The 26,821-nt window shown below is 32.7% G+C and overlaps 1 protein-coding gene and 2 long non-coding RNA genes across 5 annotated transcripts in view; 1 reads left to right on the forward strand and 2 right to left on the reverse strand.

The window, feature by feature from the left end:
* LOC148612085 (uncharacterized) lies at positions 1–25,007 on the reverse strand. Its single transcript, XR_015924306.1, has 3 exons — positions 24,770–25,007; positions 2,474–2,691; positions 1–180 (listed from the first exon to the last, which is right to left on the reverse strand). It is a non-coding gene; the product is annotated as an uncharacterized LOC148612085 (long non-coding RNA).
* On the reverse strand, positions 16,149–19,674 carry LOC148612086 (uncharacterized). Its single transcript, XR_015924305.1, has 2 exons — positions 19,418–19,674; positions 16,149–16,334 (listed from the first exon to the last, which is right to left on the reverse strand). It is a non-coding gene; the product is annotated as an uncharacterized LOC148612086 (long non-coding RNA).
* The window catches only part of LOC148612087 (stomatin-like), a 26,721-nt gene continuing 23,714 nt past the window's right edge, over positions 23,815–26,821 (forward strand). Inside the window, exon 1 of one of the 3 annotated variants that reach the window (XM_088593205.1) lies at positions 23,815–23,864. The gene's annotated coding sequence lies outside the window, so the exon portion shown is untranslated. The remainder of the gene's footprint in view (positions 23,865–26,821) is intronic. The other 2 variants (XM_088593206.1, XM_088593203.1) reach the window with 2 other exon arrangements.

Raw genomic sequence — 26,821 nt, forward strand, 5'->3', positions numbered from 1 at the left:
TTTGTGACATTCCTCATTTTTTTATTTCTAAGAAATGTACTGTATAATATCTTGGAAGTGTAATCGGTATCTACGTTGGAACGCATCGCAGGGTCTCCCAGTCGCACCGCAGTCCTACTTTACATTTGTAGTCTGGATCTCCATCTGCTAAAAGCAACAGGAAACAATCGTCACCTTCATCTAAATGATAAAAAAAAGTTAGTTTTAATTTCAGTAACTTTACATGCAAATATGCTTTAAGAGTATTGCTTTTCTTCAGAGTTTTTTTTTTAACTTTTTGCCATCCCTAAGCCTCAGTTTTATACCAGTCCGGTGTCGCTTTCTGACGACTTTTTTTCAAGACTTTATTGGACAATGTTAGAACCAATTCACATCAGGTATTCATTATCATTACCTTTATCTTTAGCTGACACAAATAATGAAACTGCAAGAAGTAATAATGACTTGTTTCCTGAAATGTAAGGCGGTTGTTAGGAAACGTTTTCAATAAAACTATATTAAATGCACATGACGTAGGGAAAAATGGCTCTACATGTCTACTTCTTAGCCACAAAGTATTTGTTTCAATGTTCAATATACATACTTCTTATTTCTTACTTAACTTAAAATAATGACTTATTATCTCGAATACATATCTTTTTCCTTTTCTCTACATGGCAGGGTTTTACAGCCACTGCAAAATCTTAAGTGATGATTCATCTTGCCAATACAGATTCGTTTTTTATTTATTATTATTTTTTCTATTAAACCATTGAACTTATTTATTCACAGTTTTTAATTTTTTTTCTCATCATTCAGGAGACAGAACGGAACAAATATACAGAAAACAAGATAATATAACGAGAATAGTAGATATGGTGCAGATGTCAAGGAGACAACAACCCCATCCTGCCCAAGGCCACCCATTGGTCTTCAATGAACAAAAGGAAATCCCCATCCCACTGGGCAAGCTATAGCTGGCCACAAAAACATCATTATACAGTTACAGCAAAAGAGTTTCCTATATATACTCAAGTACCATAAAAATAAACTGAAGGTAAAAACAAAACAAGATATAGAGAGGCCAGAAATTCCTGACTTGGGACAGGTGCAAAAAATGCAGCGAATTTAAAGTACTTTGGCTTGATCACAATCCTTCTCTAAAAATATTGGCACTGTGGAAAAAATATAGTACCCAAATAAACACACCTAGAATCAATTTAAAAAGACAGGCCTGCGTCCCATGTTACAATTGATATATAGAAACTGAAATTACGCATATATACAGACTAAGGACTACTAGAAGTTAACTGACATGCTAGCTCCATACCAGCTAGACTAATGAAGGACATATACATGTAGAACCAAATGAAAAGGTAAAATAATGAAGTACCCAAGCGCACGTGATATCTTAGATTCCCAAGATTTTATAGACTTGCACGCGGAGTTATATCATGATAGTTAAACAGAAGATAAATATAAAGAAATAAATTATTTTTTCTTTACAATTGGTTTGAGTACTGAAAGATTTTGACCTCTAGAATTTGAATTTCGTTGCGTCATTTCTTATGTTTCGCCCTATTATTTTAAATTCGTTTGAGTTTCATAAATCTTCAAAAATAAATTCTTCTAAAATCATTTAAAAAATAATTCATTTTCTTTTAAATTGAAAACGACTTGTGATATGTTTTTTTTTAGAATTTAATCTCAACGGACCTAAGAAACTCCCATAAAGCTTAATGCAGTTTTAATTTTTAATATTTTATTTTTATTGTTTTATGTTTGAATGTTGTAACAGCTATTTGAATTCCTGAATTGAATATCAACAACAAAAAACATATCGTCAGGATACATAACAAGGCTAGGTCTCTTCAGGTTGTTTAAATATCTATAGATGTCCACACAGAATAAGAAAGCATGCTTTTTTTATGGTCGATTGACATCTTTTGATATTTAGATAAGTCGATTCCATGTGACTCAGTTATGTACCCGAATATTCAAATACAAAGTAGCTGTTCCAGTACTTTAGCAAACTACAGAATAAAATATATATCTAATTGAAATTACATGAAGTATAATAAGAATGTTTTTGGATAACAAGTACTATCTTTAAAAGGGATAGCTAACGCAGTTTGTTATTTTTACCTAAATTTTCTGCATTTCATTTACGAAAATAACACACGGCACGCAATTTCAATGTTCAATACAGTTTTAACGAACGCCATTAAGCTTTTAGTATTTGGCCAATCGGGAAACACAATTGAGATCAGGTGACTTGCGTTTCCATAGAAAGCGTCTTCCAGGTCAAAGGGTAAAAAGTGAAACTATACCGACTGCGCCGGAAAAAAAATTCTGCAGTAGAAAAGTGAAAACATTTTGAGAAATAAATTTGGTGTACTTGCTGCCTAAAACTCTCATAAAAAACAAAAATTACGAAAAGTATCTAATCTACATAAGACACCGTAATATGATGTATGGGGCATTAACTACCTACCTAATTCAGAAATACACCGATCACAGCATCCACAAGCACTTCCATTCTTAACAAATTCTCCATCACACGTAGACTCAGACACGGGTTTACAAGGATAGGTGTCGCATATACCAGGCGGGCAATAGTAGATAGCCTCACATGCACACATAAACATTGCAACCACCACCAGCAGCACGAGCTTCATACTTCTTGTGGTTAATCTTTTTAGGTGTATGTATCTGTGCAAAAAGTTAGTTTAGTTATAACGGTCGTGTATAAAGAATTATTTATATACTTGTAAAAGGTCATACAAATCACATTTTATGACAATTTTATATACTTTTTGTATAATTATACAGCTTCATGTTTTACTGTTATTTTAGAAAATTATTCTAATTAAAACAACCTTTTTGACTAAGCAATAAACAGAGAACGATATATAGATGACTTCAACTCATCCTTTAGTTTTACGAAATACAGAACCTTAAAAAATAGTTGATATAGATAACTTGTTACACCCCGCCCCATTTTGTATTTAATGTAGATTATAAAAAGTCTAATGGGATGTGTTAACTCTTTCATCTTATTTGCTAGTGCATTACTTTATAAACATATAGCATTGCTGTATTTTTTATATAGTCTAGTTGACCTAGTGGTCTAGAACGTTGAACATAGTGCAGCGGTGTTGCCGTAGATGTCAGAGCAGAGACGTTTGTGAATCCCGCTGAGAGAGCAACCAAATTTGCATTGCAAATTTGTAACTTCTCATCGATTCCAGAGTTTGGGTGTACCTTAGACTTGATAAATAAGTTTAAAGAATTCGTTGTACAATCCTTTATAGTTATATAATGCATTTGCTTGTGCTGCATCGCCATGACTCAACGATCAGAAACCTACTAATATAACTGGTTCTAGCTTTATATATTCATAGATGGTGATAGATGTGACCGTCCTTCCTTCTTCCCTTCTTTCCTTTAAACAGAGTGTGATCCATCTTTCATTCGTTTTTACATTTACATCACTGAATGGAATTCAATGAAACTTTCACAGAATACTTATTATATATTTAGATTTCTATAACAGATTTTGATCAAATTGATTTGGATGTCAAAAGGTCAATGTTAGCAAACGAGGGATTGGGATGTAACGCAAGTGATCATTACGAAGTTTTCTAGTTTTATTGTTAAACACTGCTATTATATATTATGATTTCTGTCAATATTTTAGAATTGAACGCGTTTTTAACTGATTTTGTTCATTTATAAAACTATTAAAATCCCCTTTTTTAGATGAAATCGTTAAATTAAGTTCTAAATTATTTTGTTGATACTGTCAACTTCGATCGGCGGCTTCGTGTATGTGACAACAATTCTGAAAAAGGTGGAAAGTGTTCAGTTATCGTAACGTTTAAAAAAAAATGTATGCCATGTAAAAACCAAAAACTGGAATAGTAAAAATGTATTATTATAAGTCTAAACAAAGTGCAAATAAGCGTTAGTCCTTAATTGCATCGAAATGTCTGACGAAATGTCAAGTTGTTTTTTTTTGTTTTTGTTTTTTTTTTCGCAATATGTCTAAATGTTAAGTACAAAATCGCCTGTCAATCTACCATAATGAAAAGCAACATATCACGCATTAATTTCCAATAGTAGGATTAAATTTAATCACATTACTCTGTATCGTGACATCGGTAATTATATGTAATTTTGATTGTCACAACTGTAATTGTACTGTCTGTCCGTGTGTCTGTTAAACGACATTGTAACTCTAAATAGCATAAATATGGAACGCCCTGGATTATTTTCTTACGCCGTTTCTTTTTACAATCCTGCATTAAGCAAAACACCCGACCAAGCCATCCTCTGATATATTTAAAAGTTGCTAGTTATTATTGAATACATATATGTCCGACTTCCAGATTTACACAGCCGGAATGAAATATTACATATAATATTCATAAGATTGTCGTGTGAAAATAATATCACAATACATAAAATTATTATAGTCACTTGGTCACATAGCATATAATATTATATGATAGCCGTGTGAAAATATTTTGACAATACATACAATTATCATAGTCGCTTAGTCATTTAGCACATAATATTCATATGATAGTCGTCTGGATATTAATAGGACAATACATAATATTATTATAGTCACTTAGAAATGATTCGATAATGACATATATCATGTATTTAGATTATAATATACCTTTTGTACATGCATTATAAGTCTTTGATAAAATCCTATATCCTTTAGCCTATATTGCATACCCTATATCACATTCTTAGAGCTATATTGCATACCCTACATCGCACCCATTCACTGACCATACTTGAAATATAGTTGAAATAAATGATATAATGAACATGGCATGTCAAAACCTGTATCACATATGATATCAACCCTCGACCTATATCACCCGCAGGTCGGTGCGCCTTGGGATGATTTAGTAGTCCCGGGATGATACCACATTGGATACAGATTTTCACATGTAATATTCAGTATATTTTTACTAGTAATTTATCATTTCAATATCATGCGTAAATCATTTAAGTCCTTTATATTAATTTTAATGTATGTTGAACTTGTTTCCCTTGTATCATTGATATGTTAATCATAAGAGAATTTCAAACATGTACAACCTAATATATAAACTAATCATATCTCACTCGATGATATAGAACTTGTGTTGTATTGGATAGACGAAATTCCAGCAACGTCAATTTCTTTTGTTGGAAACCGTTCTGACATTATGTAATGAGTCTGACTACGTTTACTTTTTACTTCTTTTTTTCATAGTTAAACATTTTTTTAAACATTAATTACTTATATTAATTAAACGATTACCAACATAAACGTTTACTGAATGTAGTTAGAATCATTCATATTTTTCTAGACAAATGTTTGTATTTCCACGACTATTTCGTCTATTTTATGTCAACAGAAAACGCTTATACCCCAATTGTTATAACAAAATGTTTTATCTAAGGTCAATACGGCAATCTTTTCTTTTTGTGCTTCTATTTCCTGATATCGTCGAAGATGTCATCTCTGTATCTTTTTTCTCGAGGATCCTAATCATATACAATGGTTAGGGTATATAAATATCGATATTGGCCTTCGACAATGCTAGAGTTTTGATACGATATATTTTGTGGTGTTTAATGGCTGATAACTACTGTAATCGATCGTGACGATGCATTCATTAATGGTTAATTTGGAAAATATAGTTATATTGTCATTTCAACAAACTATTTCAAAAGGAATAAAACATTGTTCTTTTATTAAAGCTAAGTATAAACAAGGCTAGAATTAATTCTTCGAAATAGCTGAAGTCCCATCATAATACTCATTTTGCAATGTTAGATATACTCATCCGGTATGAATACTTCCAGTAATTAAGTAAAGGAAAAAATATACTGCGTTACAAAAACAAATCAACCGGCGTATAACCTAAAACTCAAACTGTGAATATCTTCTGAGGGTCACTATTAGGTCTTCAACAATTGTTAACACATCTTTGAGCAAGGCAAGCAGTGAAAGTTCGCAACATAAAGGTGAACAAATTCATGGTAACAGGACGGTAACAATTCCTTATACTCAAACTTAAAAGTTAAATATAACGACACAAAGACAACTTATTTACAAATATCTCCTGTCTGTCGATAGGCGCCTGTGCATGTAACCTGTGGTTAGGTTAATCTAGTTTTTAAACATCCACTAGTTCTAAAGAAAAGGTCGTTAACCGATATTTTGATAAAGAACCATGAGATATCATGTTTTGTATCAAAGTTGTGTATCGGTAAGACAAAAACAATAAATGTAATTGAAGTTTATGATATCGAAATCCCTTATACAAAAGCTTTACTGTAAGGTCTATGTTTCGTTTATTCAAGTCGGACACTGAATAAACAAATTCGAGCAAAATTATATTTTTTAAATTGTAAATACCATAGGATGATGTAACAGGGATATAACAATCTTGTAAGTAATCTAAACTGTACATTGACGGTCTGTATTAAATCTTTTTTTAATTTGTTGCTATTATTAATTATATAATTTCATTAATTTTAATTTTTATTTTTGTCTGTCTTCCTTATATGTCAATATTATTTTTTTTCGTCGTTCGTCTATCGTGCGTTTAAATACGCGAAAGGAGCGTTCGTTTATCGTGCGTGGGAAAACCTAAACCTCTCAAATAGTGTACATCTATTTTATAATATATTTTTATATAAGTACAATTTTCAACGGATTGGGTTTAGATTAGCGACGTTAAGCGCTGAATATGTAAACATTTACTGCAGTGTAGCACAAAATTATTGTCTAATGCAGGGGTACAATCAGGGGTCAAATATATATATTTTTTTTGGAAAAAAAGAGGTTCAAATTATTAAAAACAAAAAGTTCTATATTGACAAGTCTATTTGGTAAATCCGTCAAATTTTGTAGGCAGAATGTGATTAGTTGTATCTACGTACGGTATATTTCTATGACTAAGTTATCGACTTTTTCTCCATGAAACTATGTTGCATATAAAACTATCAAAGTATTGTACACAACAGATTGATGTCGCAGATCACATATTACGATAACTGATATATCTATCAATATGTCATATCTAGAGTATACTGGTTACACATGCCTCGTTTTGAAACCAGTTGATGTTGGCATTTATTTTTCTCTGCAAGTTTTCTTAAAGCTTTTGACAAATTTTACGTAACCCGATGATTCGTCTAAAGATCTGCAATTTATTATGTTGCATGTACTAGGTAGGTATTTGAGAATACTTCATAAGCATACATTTGTGTTTCAAAAATAAATATAAATGTGCACTCGAATTCCATAAATGTAATTGATCGATGGATCTCAATTTTTATTGCGGAAATTGACCTCTACTTACATTTATTTTAAACGATCTTATAATATATTTTTATATAAGTTCGTGTAGCATCCTACAATTTCATTCTAAAAACGCTATTTTTATTTTATTTTTTTTTTTTGTAATAAAGGTCTTTGTAAGAATTAGGCAAAATGGAAAAATTCATGTCAAAAATCTGCCGATAGGATGATGTTTTTTATTTGAAAAGGCCACTAACTTGATCTCTGCATCACTGGATTTGTTCAGACATTTTCAACAGAACGCTGAAATACTGAAATTCCATTTCAGTACTTTCAATACCCACAATGAACACAACAAAGCTGTGTGTTACACAGTAATTTTAGACAACTTGCAGAGAATAACAAATGTCAAAATCAACTGTTTTAAAATTGAGGCAGGTGTAACCTGTTTTAGCTAGACATGACTTATGGATAGATACATGTATATCAGTTATCGTAATATGAACTATGATTTGCGACATCAATCTGTCCTTACAATAAAGAACGAAGAGCTCATTACGATGAACTATCAGAGCGGTCCAAGCGATTGTAGAGATACGGAGTTTGAATGTTTAAATCATTGTTTATTTAATTAGAAGTATTTGATGGTGATACCTTTGTTTATTCATTAGTCAAGTGATTGCAGAGCAGTAGATAGTGATATATTCGATTTATTTGAAAAAAGGGGTTGAAACGAGGCACCAAAGAAACCTGGGATCATCCATTTGTAGTTATATATTAGTGAGGCTGCATATTTGATAGTGGGAGGAAACCGTATTTATGATTTTGCTGAAAATTGTTCTAAACCTGTGTTTTATAGTACTTATAAAATAACTGCGTAAAGTTCCAAAACATTCATTTATCCGTTCTCAAGTTATCATTTGGAAACCGTCGGGGGACGGACAGACGGACGGAATGATTGACACGCAGTTTTTCGGGGTATCACATAATAACGCGACACCTCGTCAAGCGGGCTGTACGAACGGAACTGATAAAATGGGACAAATCGGCCCTGACACAAGTCGCCCCAAATTTACTAGGACATAGGGCATTTCTCATATTTGAAGACAAGATATGGCAATCTTTACTTATCTAGAGTTAATTCTACAAGATATATATGTGTGTGTGTGTGTGTGTGTGTGTGTGTGTGTGTGTGTGTGTGTGTGTGTGTGTGTGTGTGTGTGTGTGTGTGTGTGTGTGTGTGTGTGTGTGTGTGTGTGTGTGTGTGTGTGTGTGTGTGTGTGTGTGTGTGTGTGTGTGATTTATTTATTTGTTGCATGATTTCAGACTTAAAAATCATAATCTCATTTTAATGTGCATCATTTAATTTTATAGTAATGAAGTGAACACTCTGTTTAATTGATTGCGACAACTTTCGGAGGATCTTTCTCTGAAAAGGAATCCATATTACACATGACAAATTGTAATATATGTTTTGAAAACTCCAGAAAAACATATTATTCTTATGTGTTTCCGATATGTTAGGACCGCAGTGAAAAATATACAAAAACATGTGTTTAGTCAAATTAATTCATGAGAATCGTATGGCTTTTAAATTTACTTTTAATTTTGGATACATTTGTTTCCTTTTTCAGCCATATGTCCATTATCAACTGTTGTAAATATATTGCACAGATAAGCGATATTTTATTGCAGAATATGTATATTATAAATATGAGTTTCTGTAAAAACAACATGCCAAAAGGACAGACAAAATGTAAACATGAGGTTTAAACATAAAATTATCGCTTGTTTTTCAGTCAGTCAGTCTTCTCCTCTACACCATGAATTAGCAGATTATCTTCATAACACGTGCTTCTCGAAGTGCATTATATTTTTTCTTTCATCATTTGGGTATCACGGAATTCTAAAGTATCAACTTACTCAAATAAAAACAGAAACATAGTACGTCAATGTTTTAAAGGGATAAATTATCAAAAGGTAATATTTGGTCCTTATACGTCCTTATATATTAAGACCAATACGTCGACATGTTTATCACCCTGTACATCGATAGGGAGTAAGATGGTCACACTTAGTATTAAATATGAAGGTTATTTCATACAGGGTAAGTTAATTGCGAATTAAAACCTTCACAGATTAAAAGTAAATGGAATCAAAAAACGCTGTGCAATACGCAAAACACCTTATAGAACAAATAATACAAAAAAAAATCATTAAAATTCCAAATAAAGTTTCATTTGACCAAAATGGATCCCATTTTCGCAATTCTAAAACCAACAAAACTGAACTAATCATTCATGGCTGGATTCAAAATATTTTGAATTTGAAGTTGGTCTTGTGAGTAAAGCTGGTTATAATGAGGAAGAATGTTTATCAGATTTTTGGGAAGAAAATATTTGTATCTTATGAAGTGATACGCATCATCACGAAAATCTTTAAGTAGCCGTGTTTGTAAGATTATCATGCAAAATCTGAAAAATGTTACACCCCAAAAAAGGCTATATATTTTTATTTTTGTAATTAAGTTGTTTTGTGGGTCCATATTATGAAATGTGTAATTATTCATTAAAATCTGCCTGCTCTTTTGAAATTACAGTGCATTATATATTATTTTTATCTTCTAAGAACACAAGTTATATAAGAAATCGAATATTAATTCCGTTTACTGTGACAAATCAAACAAAATATCAAAAATAAAAATATGTAGGCTTTTCACCCATGAATCACATTTTGCATGATTCTTAGCTTGAGTGCTACTTAAGTATTACTATATATTATGATATAATATATAATATATCGATCTGCTGTATTTTAATAAGTTCAATTTGAGTGAAATAATTTGTTTTATTACATGTCTCAGAGGGGATTATTGTTTTACCTATTGCCCCCTCGTGAACATGGAATATCATGTTTAATAACATAAATACCATGCACTCTTTGAAATACATTGTCATCCTCGGCAATACCTCGTTGTGCCAGTGATTTTCGCGGGGTAACAATCTACTCCATCACTCTCTTAGCTGTATCTTTATTAAATAACCAATTTGAATCCTTCTTCATAATGTATTTATTGTATATCTCCTCTTTCACATCTTCCTGAATTATAGTTGCATTCAAGCCCTTCAATGCATTCATATTTAAGGTCGACAAACGTGACATGACAGTCCTCATTTTCAACTATAAAGCGTCAAAAAATATTTTAATACTCTATTAAATAAAAGTGTAACAATCATGACATGTTTCTGGAAAAAAATAATTCTAAACCATTAAATGCAGAAAGGAGAAGAACTGCGTCGCCTCCATTCTTTAAGAATCTTTCTCAGCACTCTGTACGCCCCCCAAACCCCCCACTAAATCGGTAAGAAAAAAATTCACCACAAGTTTCATCCCTTATTATGTTTTGCCTTGCTTTGCACGGCATTTAATTCAACTCCCCCCTAAACTGAAATCCTGGATCCGCCCCTGATATTAATTACCTAAAAGCACAAAATCTTTTCATATTTCAAATCTGAATAGATGTATGAACAGCAGTGTTCTGTTAAACGAATTTATAATTTAAATTGTCAAATATAACAAAAAATGTATATAATTTGATTTTGAATATTTGATAACAAATAATTCATATCAAATTTTAATTTAATTTTGGATAAATACTTGAAATATGGTCGGTTACACTTGTATATCCCTTATCATCTAATCATCTATAGTTGGCAAAATTAAATTTCAAATTTGGGCACAAGACCTTTATAATAAGCATTATTCATGGACACAAGACCTTTATAATCCGCATTATACATGGGCACAAGACCTTTATAACCAGCATTATACATGGACACAAGACTTTTATAACCACCATTATACATGGACGCAAGACCTTTATAACCAGCATTATTCATGGACACAAGACCTTTATAATCCGCATTATACATGGGCACAAGACCTTTATAACCAGCATTATACATGGGCACAAGACCTTTATAACCAGCATTATACATGGACACAAGACCTTTATAACCAGCATTATACATGGACGCAAGACCTTTATAACCAGCATTATTCATGGACACAAGACCTTTATAATCCGCATTATACATGGGCACAAGACCTTTATAATCCGCATTATACATGGGCACAAGACCTTTATAACCAGCATTATACATGGACACAAGACTTTTATAACCAGCATTATACATGGACGCAAGACCTTTATAACCAGCATTATTCATGGACACAAGACCTTTATAATCCGCATTATACATGGGCACAAGACCTTTATAACCAGCATTATACATGGACGCAAGACCTTTATAACCAGCATTATACATGGACGCAAGACCTTTATAACCAGCATTATTCATGGACAAAAGACCTTTATAATCCGCATTATACATGGGCACAAGACTTTTATCACCAGTATTATACATGGACACAAGACCTTTATAACCTGCATTATACATGGGCACAAAAATTAAATATCCTTATTACAGACGGTAACTATTCTCATATTATAGCGTGAATTTCATTGTAAGGTATTTTTGATTGAAGTTTATTATTATTATTTTTTTTTCCCATTTTTTTTTTTTTTATTTTATTTTATTTTTTTTTTTTTTGCTGTTTGTAATTCAGACCGAGTTATGTCTCTTTCGTTCTCAGCTGCCTCTGTGTCGCTAATCATTTAGAAATAAGTAGACAATTAATTTATTTGATGGTCGTCATCAACTTATTTCTGCTTACATAATAAGGGACCATCATTTGATTTCTGTGGTTGGGGCTAAAAGGTAATTTTTTTTACATAATTTCTGACTAAACTATTTAAATTATTTTGTTACATTTATTTTAATCCCAATTTAATTTTCTCTTGACTTAAACCCTGCTATTTTATTTTACACAATCATTTATCTTGGATTGTTGTAAGCATACACTATTGTCCAACCTTTTTATTACGAATTTGATCTAAGCCCCCTCCGTATAAATCAAATACTCGTTTTCTTATTGATAAACGGTAAAACCATTTCTATCTTTGACAAAGTTTGTTCTATGACATATAATAATATCACATCAGAACGAAAGAATTCCGAAAGAAATGACCTTTTCTTAATATGAGAGAAAAAGGCTCAAATCGTTGGAGTCTCCATAGTAACATAGTTTCAGAAATTATGTATCTTTGATTAATTGATTAAGTGATTGATTAATTGATTGCAGTGTGACATCATATGGTAGATATGTCATGCGTTACAGTACAAGAACGGTTGATCAATTAAACAGACTCTGCTTTATGCTGCGTTGAATTTGTAATATACTAGCTCACAGAAGTCAAAAACGTAAATTTTGGATAAATACTTGAAATACGGTCGGTTACACTTGTATATCCCTTATCATCTAATCATGTATAGTTGGCAAAATTAAATTTTAAATTAAACTTTAGATAAATACTAGAATTGCTTTCAGTTACACTCCTAATTCACTTATCACAATCTAACCATCTATAGTTAGCCAGTTAAACGAAGCTGTAGATTATGAAAAAGAGGACATATAATCGTCTACCTCGTCTGCAAATTATGCGTGTAATGCATACATAATTATATATTTATCTTTTACTAGGTCATTGTTCTACGTTTATACAAAAACATATTATGGATATGCATAAAAAATATAATCTTCCCACGGCGAATTACTTTTTGCCATGGCGAGTTACTATTTTGCCATGGCAAGTTGATGAAAATTTCCTTCTTTGGCTTGATTACCTTGTTATATTGGTTCTTCTATTGCAAATAGAACTGGATATTATTCCCACAAAATTCATTTTGAGATGCGTCCACTGTGTTTGAAATCTATGTTAATGATCTTGCTATGTCAAATTTCAAATGGTTTTTAAATATGAAATATTTTAGTAATAAAAGGCAAAATGCCTCGTGCAAATATCGCAACGGCAAAATCTTGATAAATATGAGCTATCTATGTCTCTATCGGAAGAGTGTGTATTTTTTTTTTTCGAACTAAGCATTTAATGGACACTAAACTTTTATCAACTTCAGCGACTGATTGTTAACAAGGCCTTTAATCTAGCCTAAAACACTTTTACTAAGTAATCATATAATGGACACATGACCTTAATAACCAACATTAATTGAGGTCAAAACTCTTTTATAACAAGACCTTTATAACTAGCATTATACATGGGCATGGGCACAAGACCTTTATAATCAGCATTATACATGGACACAAGACCTTTATAATCCGCATTATACATGGGCACAAGACCTTTATAACCAGCCTTATACATGGACGCAAGACCTTTATAACCAGCATAATTCATGGACACAAGACCTTTATAATCCGCATTATACATGGGCACAAGACCTTTATAACCAGCATTATACATGAGTACAAGACCTTTATAACCGGCATTATACATGGTTTGTTTGTTTGTTTGTTGGGGTTTAACGTCCGAGCAGCAATATTTCAGCTATATTCAGACGATGAACATGAAATTGATGATAAAATGAACATGAAATGATGATGAAATTAAAAAGGGATAGAACACAAGGCCAATGGGGTCGACAAATATTGATTGCCACTGGAAATAGGGAGTGGTGGGTAGGGTCGGGCAATTTAGCCTCCTGTGGCGGAGCCCTATGGTTCTTACTCCGGGAGAATACCACAGTAGGGTTCTTTAACGTGCGAGGAACGTGGCATCTTTCCCAACACGGTGCACCACTATGGTTTGCGGTCAGGTTTTCCGTATTATAGCCTGACAACCCCAGCATGTAACACACCAGGAGTACCCCATTCCACCACCTGGGGCACACATCCAGTTGATCTGTGATCAGAGCGCCCTAGCCCCCGGCTAGGGTGCTGAGCACTATTTAGTCGCCTTTTACGACAAGCTTAGCGCAGCTGCAGGCCTATTCTTTTAACACCCGGACCTGCACGGGTGGCATTATACATGGACACAAGACCTTTATAACCAGCATTATACATGGACGCAAGACCTTTATAACCAGCATTATTCATGGACACAAGACCTTTATAATCCGCATTATACATGGGCACAAGACCTTTATAACCAGCATTATACATGGATACAAGACCTTTATAACCTGCATTATACATGGGCACAAAAATTAAATATCCTTATTACAGACGGTAACTATTCTCATATTATAGCGTGAATTTCATTGTAAGTTATTTTTGATTGAAGTTTATAATTATTTTTTTTTTTCTATTTATTTTTTCCTTTTTTTTTTTTTGCTGTTTGTAATTCAGACCGAGTTATGTCTCTTTGGTTCTCAGCTGCTTCTGTGTCGCTAATCAGTTAGAACTAAGTAGACAATTAATTTATTTGATGGTCGTCATCAACTTATTTGTGCTTACATAATAAAGGACTATCATTTGATTTCTGTGGTTGGGGCTAAAGTGTGATTTTTTTACATAACTTCTGACTAAACTATTTAAATTATTTTGTTACATTTATTTTAATCCCAATTTAATTTTCTCTTGACTTAAACCCTGCTATTTTATTTTACACAATCGTTTATCTTGGATTGTTGTAAGCATACACTATTGTCCAACCTTTTTATTACGAATTTGATCTAAGCCCCCTCCGTATAAATCAAATACTCGTTTTCTTATTGATAAACGGTAAATCCATTTCTATCTTTGACAAAGTTTGTTCTCTGACATATAATAATATCACATCAGAATGAAAGAATTCCGAAAGAAATGACATTTCTTAATATGAGAGAAAAAGGCTCAAATTGTTGGAGTCTCCATAGTAACATAGTTTCAGAAATTATGTATCTTTGATTAATTGATTAAGTGATTGATTAATTGATTGCAGTGTGACATCACATGGTAGATATGTCATGCGTTACAGTACGAGAACGGTTGATCAATTAAACAGACTCTGCTTTATGCTGCGTTGAATTTGTAATATACTAGCTCACAGAAGTCAAAAACGTATTGTAGGCTGTCACCCATCTCAGACACATTTTGAGAGTGCGAGCCAAACCATCGTAATTCTTCCTTTTAAATGCTGAATACTTATTGGACTAGTTAATGTAATTACTATCCGTGCAGTTCCGGGTGTCAAAAGAATAGGCCTGCAGCAGCGCTAAGCTTGTCGTAAAAGGCGACTAAATAGTGCTCAGAAGCCTCTGCCCACAGAGCAACTGGGATGTGTGCCCCAGGTGGTGGAATGGGGTACCCCTGGTGTGTTACATGCTGGGGTTGTCAGGCTATAATACGGAAAACCTGACCGCAAACCATAGTGGTGCACCGTGTTGGGAAAGATGCCACGTTCCTCGCACGTTAAAGACCCTACTGTGGTATTCTCCCGGAGTAGGAACCATAGGGCTCCGCCACAGGATGCTAAATTGCCCGACCCTACCCACCACTTCCTATTTCCAGTGGCAATCAAAATTTTTCGACCCCATTGTCCTTGTGTCCCATCCCTTTTTCATTTCATCATTTCATTTTCATTTTATCATCAATTCCATGTTCATCGTCTGAATATAGCTGAAATATTGCTGCTCGGACGTTAAACCCCAACAAACCAACAAACAAAGTAATTACTATCAATTTCAAAGTCTTTGATATGAATTGGCCGGTAATAGAACTCATGATTTCTCGCACTTGAGACGAGCACGCCAGAAGCCCGTTTAATTTCAATGTTGTTGTTCATTAATTACATGTGATTATAATTATTGAAATAATCTTTAAAATTTATACATATCTATTTATTTATCATTTAAAAATTCGCCTAAAATGCGACTGTTTAAAACGGAACTGCGTATTTTAAGACCATATGTAATAGCAACGTCATTATTCTGTTAAAGAAAACAAGAGACGAGATGAATTATATTTATGTTTTTTTTAGTTTCTAAGTAATGAACTGTATAACGTCTTGGAAGTATAATCGGTATCTACGTTGAAACGCATCGCAGGGTATCCCAGTCACACCACAGTCCTGCTCTGCATTTGTGGTCTTGAACCGGACCTGCCATCATCAACTTGGAACAATCGTCACCTTCATCTAAATGATAAAAAAATTTTTAAGTTTAGCAACTCCACGTGCAAATATGCTTTCAGAATATTGCCTTTATTCAGATGTTTTTTTTATCTTTGCAAATACCTATGGCTGAGTTTCATACGAGTTCAGCGTTGCTTTCTGAGGACTTATCTTTAAGACTTTATCGGACTAAGTTGAAAACAATTCACATCAGGGACTTATTATCATTATTATTTTTGTCATATTTAGCAGACAAAACAAGTGAAACTGCAAAACATATCTCATAATGACTTGCTTCCTTCAATGCTAGTCGGTTGTTAGGAAATGTATTCTATAAAAACTACATTTCATTCACATAACATAACATATTTGAATATAACTTTACATGTCTACTTTTTTGCTACAGTGTATCTGCTTTTATATTCAATATTCACACTTACTTTATTTAAAATAATAACGACTCATTATCGCGAATATATTTTTTTTTCTCTAAATGTCAGGGTTATACAGCCACAGCAAATTCTTCAGTTTAATGGTGCATCTTGCCAATACAGTTTCGCTTTAGTTTTATTATTTTTTTAATTGTTGAACTTTTACTCCTCATCATTTAAGAGACAGAAACGAAACACATGGGCAGGCTGTATTAAACACACCTAAACTCAATTCAAAAAAGTTTGAGTCCCTTGTTACAACGGAAATAATTAAGCTGAATATAAATTACACAAATATACAAAATAAGGACTACTAGCAGGTAATTGACATGCAAGCTCCAGACACCAGCTAAACCAATAAATGATATGTAAATGTAGAACCAAATGAAAAAGTAAACTGCATAAAGACCCAAGAGCACATGGTACCTTAGCTTCTCATGATATGCTAGAATTGCACGTTGAATTATATCAAGTTTATCACAGAAGATAAAATATGAAGAAAAAACTTATTGATTTTGCAACTGGTTTGAGTACTGAAAGATTTTGCCTTCTGAGACTTGGTTTTCGCTGTGTAATTACATATTTATTCATTGAGCGCGTCATGTCTTAAATTCAATAATGCATGTACATTTTAATGATAAAATGATTTAAAATATATATAATCAAAATTATTGTTTTGACTTGTTTAGAATATTGATCAAGTGTTTTGTCTAATTGTTTTGTTTCTTTTGGTTTATATCTTATTCATATTCTGTATTTTTTGTTTTGTATTTTAGGGTTTTTTGTCGGGGAGGGGTTGTATTTCTAATTCCTTTATTTTTCTTTGTCTTTCGTTTTTTATTATTACTTATTTCTTAATATAGTTTTGTTGAACATAAAATCACCCTATTATTTATAGTTTGTTTGACTTTAATCAATCTTCGAAAATAAATTCTGATTATTTTTTTTTATTACTTTTTTTTTAATAATTTATTTTTTCTGCGTTTGCTTTTCGATAGTAAATACAATTCTGGGATTTTTTGTAGGATTTTATCTCAAAAGACATAAGAAATTCCCATAATGCTAAATGCAGTTTTCAATTTAAATATTTTAATTTAATTTTGTCTGTTTGAACGTTGGAACAGCTATTTTGAATACCTGAATAAAATATCAACAACAAAAAAGAAACATGTAGTCAGGCTACATAACAAACCTAGGTCTATTTAACTTATTTGGTTTGTTTGTTTGTTTGTTTGGGGTTTAACGTTCGAGCAGCAATATTTCAGCTATATTCAGACGATGAACATTAAATTGATGATAAAAGGAACATGAAATGATGATGAAATGAAAAAGGGATGAGACAATACGACAATAGGGTCAATAATTTTTTATTGCCACTGGAAATAGGGAGAGGTGGGTAGGGTCGGGCAATTTAACCTCCTGTGGTGGAGCACTACGGTTCCAACTCCGGGAGATTACCACCCCGTGCAGGTCCGGGTGTTAAAAGAATAGGCCTGCAGCAGCGCTAAGCTTGTCGTAAAAGGCGACTAAATAGTGCTCAGAAACCTAGCCGGGGGCTAGGCGCTCTGCCCACAGAGCAACTGGGATGTGTGCCCCAGGTGGTGGAATGGGGTACCCCTGGCATGTAACATGCTGGGGTTGTCAGGCTATAATACGGAAAACCTGACCGCAAACCATAGTGGTGCACCGTGTTGGGAAAGATGCCACTTTCCTCGCACGTTAAAGAACCCTGCTGTGGTATTCGATAGGAGTAGGAACCTTTGCGCTCCGCCACAGGAGGCTAAATTGCCCTACCTTACCCAACCCCCCTTTTTCCAGTGGCAATCAAAATATGTCGACCCTATTATCCTTGTGACCCATCCTTTTTTTCTTCACTTCATGTTCATTTTATCATCCATTTCATGTTCATTGTCTGAATATAGCTGAAATATTGCTGCTCGGACGTTAAACCCCAACAAACAAACAAACAAACGGGAGATTACCACAGTAGGGTTCTTTAACGTGCGAGGAACGTGGCATCTTTCCCAACACGGTGCACCACTATGGTTTGCGGTCAGGTTTTCCGTATTATAGCTTGACAACCCCAGCATGCAACACGCCAGGGGTACCCTATTCCACCACCTGGGGCACACATCCCAGTTGCTCTGTGGGCAGAGCGCCCTAGCCCCCGGCTAGGGTTCTGAGCACTGTTTAGTCGCCTTTTACGACAAGCTTAGCGCTACTACAGGCCTATTCTTTTAACACCCGGACCTGCACGGGGCTCAAGTTATTTGAATATCTATAGATGTCCATACAGGTGTAGAAAGCACGTTTTGTAATAGTCAATTAACATCTTTAGATGTTTAGATGAGTATATGCCACATGACTCAGTTATGTAACTGGATTTTAACATAGCTCTTCCAATACTTTGGAAAACAATAAAGAAAAAAATATGTATCTAATTGAAATTACATTAAGTTTAATAAAAATATTTTTTGTTTGTTGAAATAAAATTCCAAAAACATTTTTTGTATCTATTATAGAAAAAAACCTGCAGTAGAAAAGTTAAAATATTCTTAGAAATAAATTTTCTATTTTGGAGTTGTTGGAACCTTTAACTGTCAAAGTAAAATTGCAAAATAGTATCTGACCTGCATTAGAGACTGTGATATTATGTACGTAGCATATACTACTTACCTAAGACAGTAATGCAAAGATCACAGCATCCACACACACCTCCACTCTTAACAAATTCCCCTGCACACGTAGATTCAGACACGGGTTCACAAGCATAGTTGTCGCATATACCAGGCATGCAATGGATCATAGCGTCACATGCACACATAAACATTGAAACCACGACCAACAGCACGAGCTTCATACTTCTTGTCGTTAATCTTTTTTAGATGTACGTAACTGTGTGAAAAGTTATTTTAGCTATAACCAATTGGGTATGAAGAATTATTTATATACTTGTAGAAGGTCATACATATTACATTTTATGACAATTTTATATACTTATTGTATAATTATAATGCTTCATTTTTGCTGTAATTTGGATAATGCTGCTTATTAGAACAATTGTTCTGATAAAGCAATAAACTAGGAACGATATATAGACGAGTTTAACTCACTCTTTAGTTTAACGCAAAACAGAATCGTAAATAATTGGTTGATGTAGTTAACGAAGAATTTAAAAGAAATTTGATATTTTAAATGAGAACTTTCAATGGATGAAAAAGTTTGTTTTACAAAAATCCCTGTACATTTGTTATGAATTTTTATACCCCCATTTTTTGTGTAAAATGTTTTTTTTTATAAAAGTGTAATGGAATGTAGGAACTCCATCATCATATACACACATATAGCGTGGCAATATTTTTATATATCCTAGTTGACCGAGTGGTCTGGAGTGTTGAACGTATTGCAGGTAGTGTTGCCATAGATGTCAGAGCAAAATAAAGGGTTCAAATCCCGCTGAGGGGGGCAACCAAATTTGCATCGCAAATTTGCAGCTTCGCATCGATTCCACAGTTTTGGTGTACCTTAGACTTGATATATAATTATAAAGGATTCGTTGTACCTTTAGACTTTTTTCTTTGTTTGTGCGGTATCGCCATGACTCGACGATCAAATACATAATAAGTATACTGGTTGGTACTATATATATGTATATATAGGTGATAATATATTATAGTGATAGAGGTGACCGTCCTTCCGTCCGTACTTCTTTCTTTCATTCCTTCTAATAACAGAGGGTGACCAATCTCTTATTCATTTCTCCATCTACACCAATTAATGGAATTTAATAAAATTTTCGCTGAAAATTTATTACATATTTCAATGTGGACCTTCTATTTTAGATTTTTATCAAATTAATTTGGATACCAAAAGGTCAATATCAGTTAACGAGGGAATAGGGTGTAACGCAAGTGATCATCACTGTGTTTTCTAGTTTTAGTGTTAAATACTACTTTTCGTTATTATGATTTCTGTCTATATTTTTAAATTGAACGCTTGCTCTTCAAACTTGTTTCATTTATTCATAAAATCATTAAGTTTCTTTTTTTATGATGAAATGGTGAAATTAAGTTCTAAATTATTTTGTTTCTAATGTCATTTTCAATCGGAGACTTCATGTATGTGACAACAACTCGAAAAAGGTAGAAAGTGTTCAGTTATCGTAATGTTTTAAAATATATGCCAAATTAAAAACAAAAAACTGGAATAGTAAAAATATAGTAATATCAGTCTAAACACAATGACAAATTGCAAATAAGCGCTAGCCCTAAATTTCGTGGAAATATATCACGAAAATTTCAAGTTGTTGGTTTTCGCAATATGTCTCAATGTTAAGTAAAAAATCTCTTGTCAATCTGCAATAATGACACGCAATATATCACGCATTAATATCCAGTTGTAGAACTAAATGTGTTCACTCGGTGACATCGGTAATTATATGTAATTTTGACTGCCACAATTGATATTATACTGTCTGTTCATGTGTCTGTTCAACGACATTGTTACTCTAAATAGCATAAATATGTGACGACCGGGGGATTATTTTGTTGCGCTGTTTCTTTTTACAATCCTACGTTGAGAAAAACGCCCGGCGAAGCCGTCCTCTGATATATTTAAAACTTGCGAATTATTGAATATTTTTATGTCCGACGTCCAGATGTACACAGTCAGAAAAAAATAAGTGTCACATATTATATTCATACGATAGTCATGTAGAAATAATATGACAAAACATACAATCATAATAGTTATTTAGAAATCATTCGATAATGACGTTGACATATATCTAATTACATATGCTAATCATTTAATCATTTCAATGTCATATGTTAATCATTTAAGTCCATGTACATTTATTTTAAAGGAGACATGACAAAAATATTTCATTTTTTAAACGTTTATATTAATAAAAAAATATAGTATGTTTATATACTATTATAACAAAACGTTTTCTTATCTGGTTAACGCTAATTAAAATTAGAATGATTTAGTTGTGTTATCACGACGACCTAATTAATATACATAAATGAAAACCGGAAGTAACACCCACTTACCATATATGGAAGTGCTACGTCATTGGTTCTCATCTCCATTTAGGTGCATTGAAAGTGGTCCAACGATTTGAGTCCGATAATCGTGTTAAGAAAGCAAAAATACTAAAGCTTTCTCGTTTTCTGGCAGCATTTCATTTTTGTTAGGCATACATCCCCACGTGGCGAAAACACAACTACTTTGCACACTATTTTTGGGACTTGAAGAGGAGGGTGCAAATAAAATAGTGACACTCTTTGTATCGTTCTTTCTTTGCCGATGGGTTATATCAATTTACAAATCTGGTAGACTTAATTATGGCCAAGACAACGCGTGCGCGGCTTCTTTTACCTTTACATGGTTCGGCACCTCATGACACAGGTGCCAACGTATGTGTATGACCGATAATTGAAATATAATTGCATTTCTTTTGTCTTGCGAATTTTTAAATAAAATCATTTGTTTGGATAATTCAATATATTGAACAATTTATACATGTAATTGCGGGGTACTTGTCAGGAGTAACGTTCCGTAAAAAGGGGTAAAGATATTTTCATTGACGATCGAGATCGGAACAGTTTAAATCTTAGAATGTAAATTTAATTTACTTTATGTAAAAAGTTCATTCAAAGATGACAAAACATACTGAAATATTTTTATGTAATCTTTGAAAAGAAGTGGTGTTGTCTCTTTGTGGATTCTAGTCTTCACACATGTAACAATTAAATATTTCTGTCATTGTTTATCATTTTCTTCTTGAATTTGTTTAAATTGATACAACTGTAAGTATGTATTTGCTGGCAAACCAAAACTTTAATATTTTCACTCTAATTTGTGAAATCATGTAAAAAGTGCAGAAGTCCCACGCATTTCAACCACTCGATCTATGAATTGAGAACCAGTGATGTAGCACGGTCACGTGACAACATTGCTAATTAAAATTCATCTGGCTTGGGTCATCGTCGATTTTGAATCAATTTATCTTCAATTAAACGACGTAAGTGACTACAAGGGGCGTTTTTATGATATGTATTAGGTATTAATAAATCATATGAACCAAAAATTGAAAAAAAATATTTTTTTGTGTTATGTCTCCTTTAATGTATTTTGAACTTAACTATGCCGAACACTTGTCTAAACTGGACAATTTTTAAAGTCTAAAAGAGGTTCAGTTTAGACAGGATTCATTGTTTTCATTTGTGACTATTGATAACTAAGAAAGGTCGAAAACTAGGGCCTCATTTTCTGTATTTTATTGCCTTTTATTTGTATTAAGTTCCGTGTTACATTTTTAAATCTTGTTGTTGCTCCCCTTTTTAATATTCTGATTTTAATAATCGCCTGGATTAGACTGGGCTTTTGGATTATGCAGGGTTCGCTTTTGACAGGTTTCACTGAATTCATATGATTATGATTCTCATTTGGAAATCATATGATAATCACACATTTTTTTAATAATGATAATCGTTTAATCGTCATATGTAAATATTGGCTTGCAATACACATTTGCAAATCATATTAAATTGTTTACCTGTATCTTTGGTGTGTCAATCATAAGAGAATTTCAAACATGTGCAAACTAATATATAGACTAATCATATCTCACTCAATATGTAACTTTTAAATTGCACCATGGCCAAGTTACCATTTTTTTACTATTAGGAGTCGATGGATTTTCCGTAAAATTCCACTGTGTTCAAATTCCATGACATTTAAATCCAGCATTGCAATGTCTACATTGTCAAATCGGCCATGATTTCGTTACCAGTTTACCAACTACATTCGTGTCAAGAATTCTTTTGAAGGTTATCGGTCCTCCTATGTATTTTTTCATTTTGAAAAATAACATTTTGTCAAACAGAAATTGGAAATCCAATCCTAGTAATCGGTTGTTTTGTTTAATAAACCGAGAAGCGCAGGACAAATAAAAAGGAAGACAACTCTACCCCGGTATCAGTACGACTGAGGGAAATTATGGTTATATCATCAACTATTTACCATATTCTTGTTTAGGTATGATTAACCACAATGCAATGCACAGCATGTAGTAGAGTGGGGCAGACTAATGACATACTGGACAGAGAGTATGTGGGTAAGTATGTTAATCAAAGAGAAAAAGATAACTATACAATTATATTAACCATTAGCTTTGCATTTGTATTAGATCTTATTTGTGACCTATTAAAATGACGAAACATTCTGTAATGATTGTTCTTCTGTCCTGAACAACGGAGGAAAACCAATTTGTAAAATAAACAGATTTTGTTACAATGTAACATGTATTTTAGAATAAAATTTAGTCAAGTGAATTCACTACTCAAGTTTGTAATAAAATATACAAAAACAGTTTTAAAAAAATACTACTGCATTTAATTCTTCTTAAATATATCTAAAATATAAGCACCTGGTATATCTCAAGACGTCTCATATAAACGGTTTGGAGCTCCCTTGGTGACTATTTACTCATAATTCACGGGAAGAAGCGGAACAAAGATGTGAGTAGCGCTTTTGTGTGCTCGGCTTTCTGTTTTTCTAGAATCGCCTACTGAGTTATGTCACAGAAGATGAAGACAATTAACATTGCATTAAGAATTGATTTTTAATGTGCAATTGGTTGGAACGTAAAATCAAAAGAACCAAGATTCGAGTGGAAGTCAAACTAATGCAGTACAAGGACAAAAAAGGACAAGGAAAATAGACCAACAACAAAGAACGTGAAACGACCAAATGAAATGTACTAAAAAAGCGAAAGTAAATAAGCAACTCGGCCGTCTAAGACTTTTTATAATTTTATTTATTCATTTATTTATTTATTTATTTATTGTTGATATAGTTTTATTGATTTGTTTTTTTTTTTATTTATTGTCTAATGAGTCCACTTTGCAGTAGTTTGCGCCTGGGAGTATCGAACAAGGGTTACACACTGTAAGAAAAAGTCAAAATAGCATATAATCTGCATAATTATATTACAGTATTAATGTAACATGTTCTACTAACCTAAGTGATTAACGCAGAGATCGCAGCATCCACACGCATCTCCGTTCTTTACAAATCTTCCTTCACGTAGATTCAGGCACAGATTCACATGGGTATTTTTCGTATATACCAGACTGGCATAAGGTCATATCACAAAAGCGCAAACATAAAACATAAATACCAGCTTCATATTCCTTCTTTTTAAATCTTTGACGTAACTGTGTGAAAAGTTAGTTTAGTTATAACCGATAACGAAAATGAGAACAAGTTATATATTCATAAAATATCATGTATAATATATAAAATTTCATAACATTATGCTACTTTATTCAATTTTGAAGATGATAATTACTTAAGTACCAGTCCATATAAACTTCAGATAGTTCAAATGGTAAAGTGATACATTGTGTAGAAAAACCCACCAAACAAACAGTGTTTTTTTCAGTCTACATATGCTATAGTTTTACATTACAATAATAATTTCCTCATTCAGATCTGAACTTGTGAGAAAAACATATATTCATCTCCCACTAAAATCAAACAAATCAAACCAAATCAGGAACAATAACTTTTGCAAAGTATCAATTCCATGTACAATCTATACAATTTTTATCTGAAATGCGCAACAACCAAATGAAAAACGAAGACTGGTAATGTGATCAGTAACTGTGTCTGAACAAGAAATAAAACTGAATTTGGTGGGTTTTTGACATGTATGAATCACCTCCTGTCTGATTTTTATAAAGACTGGTACTTAACTACCTTTGTTTTTATGAGATTCCGCGGTATACCTATATAGACGGAGTCCATTCTGTAGTTTATCAAAATAGTCGTTTTTTTTCACATTTACGGATTGCAAACCATTTTAAGTTTTTCCAAAGGACGTAGCCCTTTAACACGCGACAACCTGGTCACACTGGGGAAGGGGAGATCAGTAAACACTTTTCTTTGAAACGTACATTATTTGCACCTCGGTAAGAAACTAAATGGCTTAAATTGTATTAGTTTAAAGTATCCAAGACTGCAGCTACAATAAGTGAAATATTTGAATTTGAAGTCTACTGCTGCCCGTTGCTCCAATCGGACAGTAAACCAGTCTGTCGGGTTAAAGAGATACTTCCTTTTGCTCAAAATGAATTTTAAAAAATCAAGTCAAAGTGAAAAAGGTCTTATACAGACTTAGTTGATCTGAATAAAAAATTAAACTGGTAGTTTATAACTTTCTATGTATCCACATATGTGTTTAAAAAACTTTTGTTGTGTGATTTATTATTGTTGATCACTGCCTTCGTTTTGGTTTCCGTATGTAATATAGTATTGATACACGTATCTTGCTTCATTTGAATCTGTGGTTCATGTAGAACGAACAATATAATGGAAAGCGCCTAAGGTTTATATTCATTAGATTGATTTACATTTAAAAAAAATTGGAATAAGGAAAATATAGGATTCCAAGACTAAACACGATTAAATATCATGCAAAATATGAAAAATGTGATACACCCCAAAAAAGGCTACATATTTTTATTTTTGTAATTAAGTTGTTTTAAGGGTGTATATTATGAAATGTCTAATTATTCATTCCGATCTGTCTGCTCTTAGGAGATAATCAACATTGAAAATCCAACAGATTCTATTGTATTTGAGTGTCATTTACTGAGTTATCGCCCTTAATTTTGAAATCTACAGTGCATTCTATACAATTTTTATCTCCTATGAGCACTGGTTATATGAAAAAACAAATATTAATTTCTGTTTACTAAAGCATTTTAAACAATATATCAAAAATAAAAATATGTAGGCTTTCCAACCATGAATCACATTTTGCATGATTCTTAGCTGGAGTGCTACTTAAAAACAGCACTTATGCATTAGATTCTCCTTTCCAAACATTTGACAAAATGTCAAGTTGTTTGTTTGTTTGTATTTTGCAAGATATCTAAGTGTTATGTACCAAATTACTTGTCATTTTACAATTATTCTTTGCGATATATTAAAAACTTATCTACTTCATTTATTTCCCAAAATATAGTGAATGCGATTATAAAGACAAATAAGACTGAAAATATACAG

The sequence above is a fragment of the Perna viridis genome, chromosome 7 (genome assembly GCF_037379345.1).
Source record: "Perna viridis isolate PV_CMFRI_1.1 ecotype Kerala chromosome 7, ASM3737934v1, whole genome shotgun sequence".
Classification (NCBI taxonomy): domain Eukaryota; kingdom Metazoa; phylum Mollusca; class Bivalvia; order Mytilida; family Mytilidae; genus Perna; species Perna viridis.